Here is a 10,630-nt window from a genome sequence, read left to right on the forward strand (position 1 = left end):
CACTAGTGGTAGTGAGTAAACTAAGAGGGCCGATTTCAAGAAGTTTGTGACTATTCTCTCAAGTTTCCAAGTTTGTGGTGATTTGTGACTTCCATTTGAGGCATCCACATTATTGGTGATAGGCTCTCAAACTCCAAGCAATCAACTACTACTACAAGGTAAGTAATTCTACTAGTTTTATTTGATTCAAGTACCCCATGCCATGCTAGTTAGGATAAGAACCTTGGAAAAATAATTATTTGCATGTATCTTAGTCAAACATAGATCCAAGGTTTCTAGGGTTGCATGTACACCATAGGAGTGTTAGAATGATCAAAACCCATCAGTGGTGTCAGAGCCTGGTTTGTTTATTTGATACTTGATGCAAAAAAAAAAAAACTTGAAAATCGAAGTTTTGTTCAAAAGCTCGTATCAAAATTTCAAGTTTTGTATATGTACTTACGATTCTTGAAATTTTTGATATGAACATTCATAAACATATGAGTTTAGAAGATCATAGAAATTATGTGCTAATAATTGATTAGATTAATTCTTGATCTTTATGTGTTTTAATGGAGTCCATAACTAGTTCTTAAGTTATGGATAACCAAAAGTCACATTTATAAATAACCATTAAAAGAACACATAGGTTACAAAAAATGAAGAGTCTTCATTTTTAATAACCATTAACTCATAAGTTATGAGAAATGAAAAGTTTTGAAAGTTTACAAAACTTGCCCTCAAGTTTTGGAACATGTAAAGTCATATTAAAAACTTTAGTTCCAACCCCTAGAATTTTAAAAGTTAAAATTCAACCCGTATACTTTATAATATTATAAGTTTAATAATATTTATATATGTATAAGATCAAGTCGTCTTACCGCTAGTACGCCTCATTCACGAAGCCGGTCTATAAGGGGGTATAAGGTTGTTGCCTATAAAATGGCAACTTAATGGGTGTCCACTCTCACCCACCGCTTCCTTGATCGGTGGAGGGTCGTTAGCCGAACGGGTAGGACAAGGACTTATAAATTCTCATTAAAAGTATAATGATAATACTAAAGTAACTAAACTTTATTGAATTCCCAATCTTAGTTATTTTAGGAAAATGTGAATAAGGTGCTAATCCATGAAATTACACTTTACACTTTGTTTAAGTCGTTAGTTGAGCGTGTGTGGTTAACCGACACACTAACTTGAACTTAACAAGGTAGGTAAAGGGTGACTTAATGTTTATCATAGTATCGATGGAGCGTGTGTGGTTAACCGGCACATCGATTGAGGGGTAATACATTAAGGGTACCAAGTAATTTGCATGGTTACTTCACACCCTGTTTTATGATCCTCGGCATCCCAGTCACAAAACTTGAAGGGCACACTCGAGATTGAAACATGTCATTGAAGAAAGTTCAATGAATCTCAAAGAATCTATGAGTTTCTAAACCAATTAAAACCTAATTAAATATTTCATTTTTCATGGTGGAAATTGGTGAATCGTCATTCACCTACCTTCAAATATCTTATAGCTTAGATTACGGCATCCCTCTTCTAAGTTATAAAATATTGTGTTGGGTCCTAGCCTTAATATTACATTTGAGTGTTTTATTAAGGACTATCTCTATATCTAATCTAATCTATTCCCTCTTCTTTTCAGATGTCTTCCAATAACAATGCTTCTGGCTCAAACCCTACTAGCTCCTTCTCTCTCATGAATCTTTGTGGGAGAGTCATCTTTGATGGGTCCAACTTTACAGATTGGATCAGAAACATCAGGATGGTCACTCGGTATGAGAACAAAGAATATGTTCTCGACAAGGAGCTGAAGGTACCCGAGCCAACTGCTACTCCTAAAGAGCTTGCTGAATATGAGGTACATGAAAGAGATGCTACAAAAGTGGCATGCATCATGATGGCCATTATGACAGCCGAGCTCCAAAAGTTCTATGTGGACTATTATCCTTTTGAGATGCACCAGGACTTGATGGACCACTACCATCAAAGTGCTCGTCAAGAGCGATATGAAATAATCTCCTCCATGATAACAACCCGAATGAAGGATGGTGAACCCATCACGGGCCACATGCAGAAAATGCAAAGGTATGTGGACCGTTTACTGAAGCTGAATGTGAACTTCCCTGAGGAGTTAGAAATAGACATCATTTTGCACTCCTTGCCATCGTGTTATGATCAATTCTGCATGACATATCACATGAACAAGGAAGAAGTCACCATCAGCAAACTTCAAGGACTCTTGAAGACCGCCGAAAGTGGTCTAAAGGGTAAGTCGGTTGTTACTACTCCTACTCCTACTCCAACTGCGGCCAATGTCTTGGCAATCGGGCATGGCAAAGGGAAGAAGAGAAAGAACCCTTCTAAGGGTACCAAGGGTAAGACCCTTGAAGGCTCCTCTTCAAGCAAAACCAAGAAAGGTTTTGTCACTCCTTCTGCTAACCCTAATGAGGCTGAATGCTTCTATTGCCATGAAAAGTCGCACTGGAAGCGAAACTGCCCAAAGTACCAGCAAGATTTGAAGGATGGGAAAGTAAAACCCAACCATGCAGGTATATACACTATATTGTCTAATAACTCACCTCATTCTAAGTCTTGGGTCCTTGATACAGGTTGTGGTATTCACATATGTTGTGATTTGCAGGGACTAAAAAGAAGTGAGAATGTGGAGCAGGGAAAGATAAACTTTATCATGGGAAACAGGAAAGCTTCACCTGTCACCAAGATAGGAGTTTATTCCTTAGTGCTAAATAGTGGGTTTACATTAGATTTGAATAAATGTTATTATTCGCCAGAAATGGCAAGAAATGTTATTTCCTTTCATGCATTGTATAAACAAGGTTTTAACTTTTATTTTGATAATAATAATGGTAGTATTGATGCTTTCTTTAATAATGTTCTTTATTTTAAAGCATAACTTGTGATGGCGTGTATGAAACTGTATCTGTTGTAGATAATCTAGGAAATAATGTATTGTGTATTAACTCTTCCACTAGCTTAGATAAAGCATCTTTATGGCATTGTCGTCTTGGACATGTAAGCAAGAAACGCATAGGCCAACTCCAAAAGGATGGAGTCTTGGAGTCATTTGACCTAAAGTCAGATGATAGTTGTGAATCTTGTTTGCTTGGTAAAATGACAAAGTCACCTTTTACTGGCACTTGTGCTAGGGGTGAAGGTTTGTTGGACCTCATACACACGGATGTGTGTGGACCCTTCAGAACCGCCACAAGAGATGCTAATCGGTTCTATGTGACTTTTACTGATGATTTTAGTAGATATGGATATGTCTACCTAATCAAGCATAAGTCAGAAACCTTTGAGAAATTCAAAGAGTTTAAGCAAGAAGTGGAGAATCAGTTGGGCAGGAACATTAAGATGCTTCGATCCGATCGTGGTTGTGAGTATCTTAGTACTGAGTTCCTTGACTATCTTAAGGAATGTGGGATTGTCTCACAATTGACACCTCCTAGGACACCACAGTTGAATGGTGTAGTTGAGAGGCGCAATCGGACCTTGTTGGACATGGTTCGTTCCATGATGAGTCGAGCTTCGCTACCAATCTCATTTTGGGGGTAGGCCTTAGAGACTGCCGCCCATATCCTTAATCTAGTCCCTACAAAGAAGGTTGCCAAAACACCTCACGAGGTGTGGACTGGAAAAGTTCCCAATCTAGACCACATCAAGATTTGGGGTTGCGAGGCTTTCGTGAGACGCGAGACTCACGATAAGCTCGAACCCCGAAGCGAAAGGTGTATTTTCATCGGCTACCCACATAAATCCTTTGGTTACATCTTCTACAGACCCAGTGATAATGTGGTCTTTGTAGCAAGAAGAGGATTCTTTCGAGAGAGAGAATTCATGAGCCAAGGAGACAGTGGGAGGCAAATTGACCTTGAGGAAATTCAAGAGCCAAGTGGTGAAGGAACCTCAAACCCTAGCCCTCAACCTGAGGAGGAAACTCTTGTTGAGCCGACTGAAGAATCTATACCTCTGAGGCGTTCCACCAGAGTTAGGAATGCACCTGAGCATTATTATGGTTTTCATATTACTGCAGAAGGTGAGACACTTATCAGTGATAACACACTGGTAAATCTGGATGAGCCTAACAGCTACACGGAAGCCATGGCAGGCCCTGAGGCTGCTAAATGGAAAGAGGCTATGGATAGCGAGATACAGTCCATGTATGACAATCAAGTTTGGAACTTGGTTGACAATGTACCTGATCGTAAGATAGTTGGGTGCAAATGGATCTTCAAGAAGAAGACCGACATGGATGGTAATGTACACACTTATAAGGCACGACTGGTTGCAAAGGGTTATTCTCAAACTCCGGGAGTTGATTATGATGAGACCTTTTCACCAGTGGCCAAGATTAAGTCTATTAGGGTTCTGTTAGCCATTGCTACATTTCATGATTATGAAATATGGCAAATGGATGTCAAAACCGCTTTCCTTAATGGAAAGTTGGCTGAAGATGTTTACATGGTTCAGCCAGAGGGTTTTGTCAGTACATAGTACCCCCGTAGAGTGTGTAAGCTCGAGAAATCCATTTATGGATTAAAACAGGCACCTCGCAGATGGAATCTTTACTTTGATGAGAAAGTCAAATATTTTGGCTTTTCAAGGAGTGAAGATGAATGTTATGTCTATATCAAGGCTAGTGGGAGTATAGTCAGCTTTTTGGTACTATATGTGGATGACATACTACTCATAGGAAATGACATCCCAACCCTGCAGGAAGTAAAGTCCTGGCTTGGGAAGTGTTTCGCTATGAAGGGCCTTGGAGAAGCTGCCTATATCCTAGGGATAAGGATTTTGAGAAACAGGAGTAAAAGACTAATTGGGCTTAGTCAAAGCACCTATGTGGACAAAGTGTTGAAAAGGTTCAACATGCATAATTCCAAGAAAGGAGAGTTACCCATCCAGAGTAACGCCAGATTGAGTAAGACACAAAGTCCTAGTACTGAGGCTGAGATAGCAGAAATGAGTCGAATACCTTATGCTTCAGCTGTAGGATCGATCATGTATGCTATGACGTGTACTCGACCTGATGTAGCCTTTGCTTTGAGCATGGTTAGCAGGTATCAGGGGAACCCTGGCAAGGCACACTGGACTGCGGTAAAGAATATCCTCAAGTACCTACGGAGGACTAAGGACTGGGTCCTTACCCTCGGTGGCAGTGAGGACTTGAGAGTTGTAGGGTACAATGATGCTAGCTTTCAGACTGACAGGGATAATTTCCGCTCTCAGTCGGGCTGGGTCTTTACTCTAAATGGAGGGGCAATTACTTGGAAAAGTTCCAAGCAGGAGACAGTGGCTGATTCCACTTGTGAATCAGAGTATATAGCAGCAAGCGAGGCAGCAAAGGAGGCTATATGGCTAAAGAACTTCATCGGAGACCTTGGAGTTGTACCAGCTATAAAGGAGCCAATGGAGATTTTCTGTGACAGCAATAGTGCGGTTGCCTTAGCCAAGGAACCAAGAGATCATGGGAGATCCAGACACATTGACAGAAAATATCACTTCATCAGACATCGAATAGAAGAAGGAATCCTCGTGGCAAAGAGGGTATCATCGGATGAGAACCCAACAGATCCCCTCACGAAGGGACTGACTCGGGCTAAGCATCTCCAGCATGCTCGGAGCATAGGGCTGAAGGATGATATTAGTTTTAGTAGTTAGATAATCTTGAAATTTGTAAAATGTAATTGACATTTGATGATAAATAAAAGCTGTTATTTATGAGTAAAGTGTTGCTATCTCTTGTCAATCGTTTACTATTATTTCTTTTTGCATGTTTTGACTTCCAGAATAATTATGTTATGGTTTATATCATATTATTCAAACTCTCCACAGTCGGTCATATGTTGGAAGTAGATATGAATCAAGACTGTCATGGGTTGGCTTGTAGAGGTCTAAGATGTTAGACAAAGCGGGTCTACATCACTCATGAGTGCTCATAAGTTCTGAGTATTGGATTCAACACACACTCACTTGTATCACTTCATGGAATTTATCTCGAGTGATCGTGAGACGGTAATATCATATAAGTCTTCAAACCTAGAGATATGATTTGTTGCCTATGAGTTGGTTATGCATTGATTGCACGAAAACGCATTGGTAACTCGATGTTATAAACCGTGTTTTTGTGTGTAATTCAACAAGTAGTAGAGCAAACATATGAGTCGAAGTTTATCTGTTCCTTCTAGGATTAGAAGCGATATCTGGGCCCCTCGATGATTTTGTTTTGACCTATGTACCGGGCCCGGTCAGAACTAAATTGATGTGTTCAGTTAAGTTCTATGTCAAACAAATCAGAAATCGGGAAACAAATGCTGGACAATAAGCAAGACCATGTTCCATGTATTTTTCCGGCTGATATCTAGAACAGAGGATTATATGATCACTTATCTAAAATGGCGCTTCATAGTTCAACAGAGTTTAAAGAGCTACGATTGCTGATCGGTTCCTGAAGTCATACTTGCAACTATAGTTATTAGACTTATCTAAGTGGGAGACTGTTGGATATAGTGTCTAAGTCCATAACTATATTTGGTATGTACTTGACCCGACTCGGCATGGTCTGTTTGGGTTGCACTTCACCCGAACAATTTATGGTTAATCTTTTGAGAATAGTATAAGTTATGATTTATTAATATATTATAAGTTCTAATATATTAATATAAAATCATATTATTTAATTAGTATTGATCTATAATTAATCTAGAATTAATTTAGAGATCAAAAGTATGACTAATTAAATATGGGCTCTTGTATTTATATAGTGTGGGCTAATGCTTATTTGGAATGGGCTAGGCTTGCATGGAAAGTCCATGGATACTCCATGGAGCTTTAACCCATGGATCTCATGGAAATGAAAAGACATGGGTATTAGGGTTTACATGGATGTAACCCTAATCCACCACACTATATAAAGGAGGCTTTGGTTATTGAAATCACACTAGTGGTAGTGAGTAAACTAGGAGGGCCGATTTCAAGAAGTTTGTGACTATTCTCTCAAGTTTCCAAGTTTGTGGTGATTTGTGACTTTCATTTGAGGCATCCACATTATTGGTGCTAGGCTCTCAAACTCCAAGCAATCAACTACTACTACAAGGTAAGTAATTCTACTAGTTTTATTTGATTCAAGTACCCCATGCCATGCTAGTTAGGATAAGAACCTTGGAAAAATAATTATTTGCATGTATCTTAGTCAAACATAGATCCAAGGTTTCTAGGGTTGCATGTACACCATAGGAGTGTTAGAATGCTCAAAACCCATCACAAATGTCAATTACATTTATCTATTACATGTTTCGAAAACCATCTAATCTAAACTAATATCGTCCTTCAGCCCGATGTTCCTAGGTTGCTGCAAGTGCTTAACCCTACTCAGTTCCTTCGTAAGGGGATCTGCTGGGTTATCCTCTGACGATACCCTCTTCACTACGAGGAGTCCCTCTTCTACCCGATGTCGAATAAAATGATATTTCCTGTCGATATGTCGAGATCTACAATGATCCCTCGGTTCCTTGGTCAAGGCAACCGCTCCTTTATTATCGCAAAAAATCTCCATAGGCTCCTTTATGGCTGGCACAACTCCAAGGTCTCCAATGAAGTTTTTCAACCATATTTCCTCCTTGGACGCTTCGCGAGCTGCTATGTACTTTTATTCGCACGTTGAATCAACTACGGTCTCCTGCTTGGAACTTTTCCTAGTCACTGCTCCTCCATTCAGAGTAAAGACCCAGCCTGACTGCAAACGGTAGTTGTCTCGGTCGGTTTGAAAACTGGCATCACTATACCCTCGCACCTTAAAGTCATCACTCCCACCGAGGACTAGAAACCATTCCTTGGTCCTCCGAAGGTACTTAAGAATATTCTTGACTGCAGTCTAATGTGCTTTGCCAGGGTTCCCTTGATATCTGCTGACCATGCTCAAAGCGAAGGCCACATCAGGGCGAGTACAAGTCATAGCATAAATAATCGAGCCAACTGTGGAAGCATAAGGTACTCGGCTCATCTCTGCTATCTCGACTTCAGTACTCGGACTTTGAGTCTTACTCAATTTGGCATTACTTTGGATCAGTAACTCCCCTTTCTTTCGAATTCTCCATACTAAAATGTTTTAGTACTTTATCCAAGTAAGTATTCTGACTAAGTCCTATTAGTCTTTTACTTCTGTTTCTCACTATCCTTATTCCCAAAATATAGGCAGCCTCTCCGAGGTCCTTCATAGCGAAACACTTCCCAAGCCATGACTTAACCTCCTGCAGGGTCGGGATGTCGTTTCCTATGAGTAGTATGTCATCGACATACAATACGAGGAAGCTTACTATACTCCTACTGGCTTTGACATATACACATGATTCATCCTTGCTTCGCAGAAAACCAAACTCTTTGACTTTCTCATCGAAACAAAGATTCCATCGGCGAGATGCTTGTTTCAATCCATAAATGGACTTCTCAAGCTTACACACTCTATTGGGGTGCTTTGCATCGACAAAACCCTCTGGCTGACTCATGTAAACATCCTCAGCCAACTTCCCATTAAGGAAAGCGGTTTTGAAGTCTATCTGCCATATTTCATAGTCATGAAATGCAGCAATGGCTAGCATCACCCTAATAGACTTTATCTTCGCAACTGGTGAGAAGGTCTCATCATAGTGAACTCCGGGAGTTTGAGTAAAGCCCTTCGCAACCAATCGTGCCTTATAGGTGTGTACCTTCCCATCCATGTCGGTCTTCTTCTTGAAGATCCACTTGCACCCGACCGTCTTACGACCTGGTACATTGTCAACCAAATTCCAAACTTGGTTGTCATACATGGACTGAATCTCGCTATCCATAGCCTCTTTCCATTTCGCAGACTCCGGGCCTGCCATGGCTTCATTGTAGTTGTTAGGTTCATCCAAATTTATTAGTGTACTATCACTAATAAACGTATCACCTTCACTTGTTATATGAAAACCATATAACACAGGTGGGACACTAACTCTACTGGAACGTCTAAGAGGTAAGGATTCGTCAATCGGTTCAACCGGAGTTTCCTCCTCGGGTTGAGCGCCAGTGTTAGAGGTTCATTCATCGTTCAATTCTTGAAGCTCTTCAAGATCGATTTTCCTCCCACTGTCTCCTTGGCTTATAAGTTCTCGCTCTCGGAAAACCCCTCTCCTCGCAACGAAGACAACATTTTCACTCGGTATGTAGAAAAGATATCCAAAGGACTTCTATGGGTAGCCGATGAAAATACATCGCTCATTAGGAGGTTCGAGCTTGTCGTGAGTCTCTCGTCTTACGAAAGCCTCGCAACCCCAAACCTTGATATGTGCCAACGAGGGCGCTTTCCCTATCCACATCTCGTGAGGTGTTTTGGCAACCTTCTTCGTAGGGACTAAGTTAAGGATATGGGCGGCAGTCTCTAAGGCATACCCCCAGAATGAGATAGGTAGCGAAGCACGACTCATCATGGAACGAACCATTTCCAGCAAGGTTCGATTACGCCTCTCAGCCACACCATTCAACTGCGGTGTCCTGGGAGGTGTCAATTGCGAAACGATTTCGCATTCCTTGAGGTAGTCGTGGAATTCAAGACTTAGGTACTCTCCTCCTCGATCGGATCGAAGCATCTTGATTTTCCTGCCCAATTGATTCTCCACTTCTTGTTTGAACTCTTTGAACTTTTCAAAGGTTTCTGACTCATGCCTGATTAAGTAGATATAGCCATATCTGCTATAATCATCGGTAAAAGTCACGTAGAAGCGGTTCGCATCCCTTGTGGTGGATCTAAAGGGCCCACATACATCTGTATGTATGAGATCCAATAAACCCTCACCCCTTTCACAAGAACCAGTGAAGGGTGACTTGGTTATCTTTCCAAGCAAACAAGACTCGCACACGTCATCGTCCCTAAGGTCGAATAACTCCGATACTCCATCCTTTTGGAGTTGGGATATGCGCTTCTTGTTGACATGTCCAAGACGACAATGCCACAAGCATACCTTATCCAAACCATTGGAGGAATCAATACACAATACATCATTTCCTAAGTTATCTACAACCATCACAGATTCATATATTCCATTACAAGGCAATGCTTCAAAATAGAAAACACCATTGAGATAAGCATTAATAGAACCCTTTTCATTATCAAATGAATATCTAAATCATTGTCTATACAAACAATGAAAAGAAATGATGTTTCTTGCCATATCTGGGGAATAGCAACAATTATTCAAATCTAGTCCTAATCCATTACTAAGCACTAAAGAGTAAACTCCAACCTTGCAGGAGGTGAAATTCTGGCTTGGGAAGTGTTTCTCTATAAAGGACCTTGGAGAAGCTGCCTATATCCTAGGGATAAGGATATTGAGAGACAGGAGTAAGAGACTAATTGGACTTAGTCAAAGTACCTACTTGGACAAAGTGTTGAAGAGGTTCAACATGCACAATTCCAAGAAAGGTGACTTACCGATCCAGAGCAATACCAATCAGAGTCTGAGTACAGAGGCTGAGATAGCTGAGATGAGTCGATTACCATATGCTTCCACTGTTGGCTCGATCATGTATGCTATGACTTGTACTCGCCCTGATGTGGCCTTTGCTTTGAGCATGGTCAGTAGATATCAAGGGAATCCTG

Source organism: Lactuca virosa, chromosome 8 (genome assembly GCF_052849685.1).
Source record: "Lactuca virosa cultivar CGN04683 chromosome 8, Lactuca_virosa_CGN04683_v6, whole genome shotgun sequence".
Taxonomy (NCBI): Eukaryota; Viridiplantae; Streptophyta; class Magnoliopsida; order Asterales; family Asteraceae; genus Lactuca; species Lactuca virosa.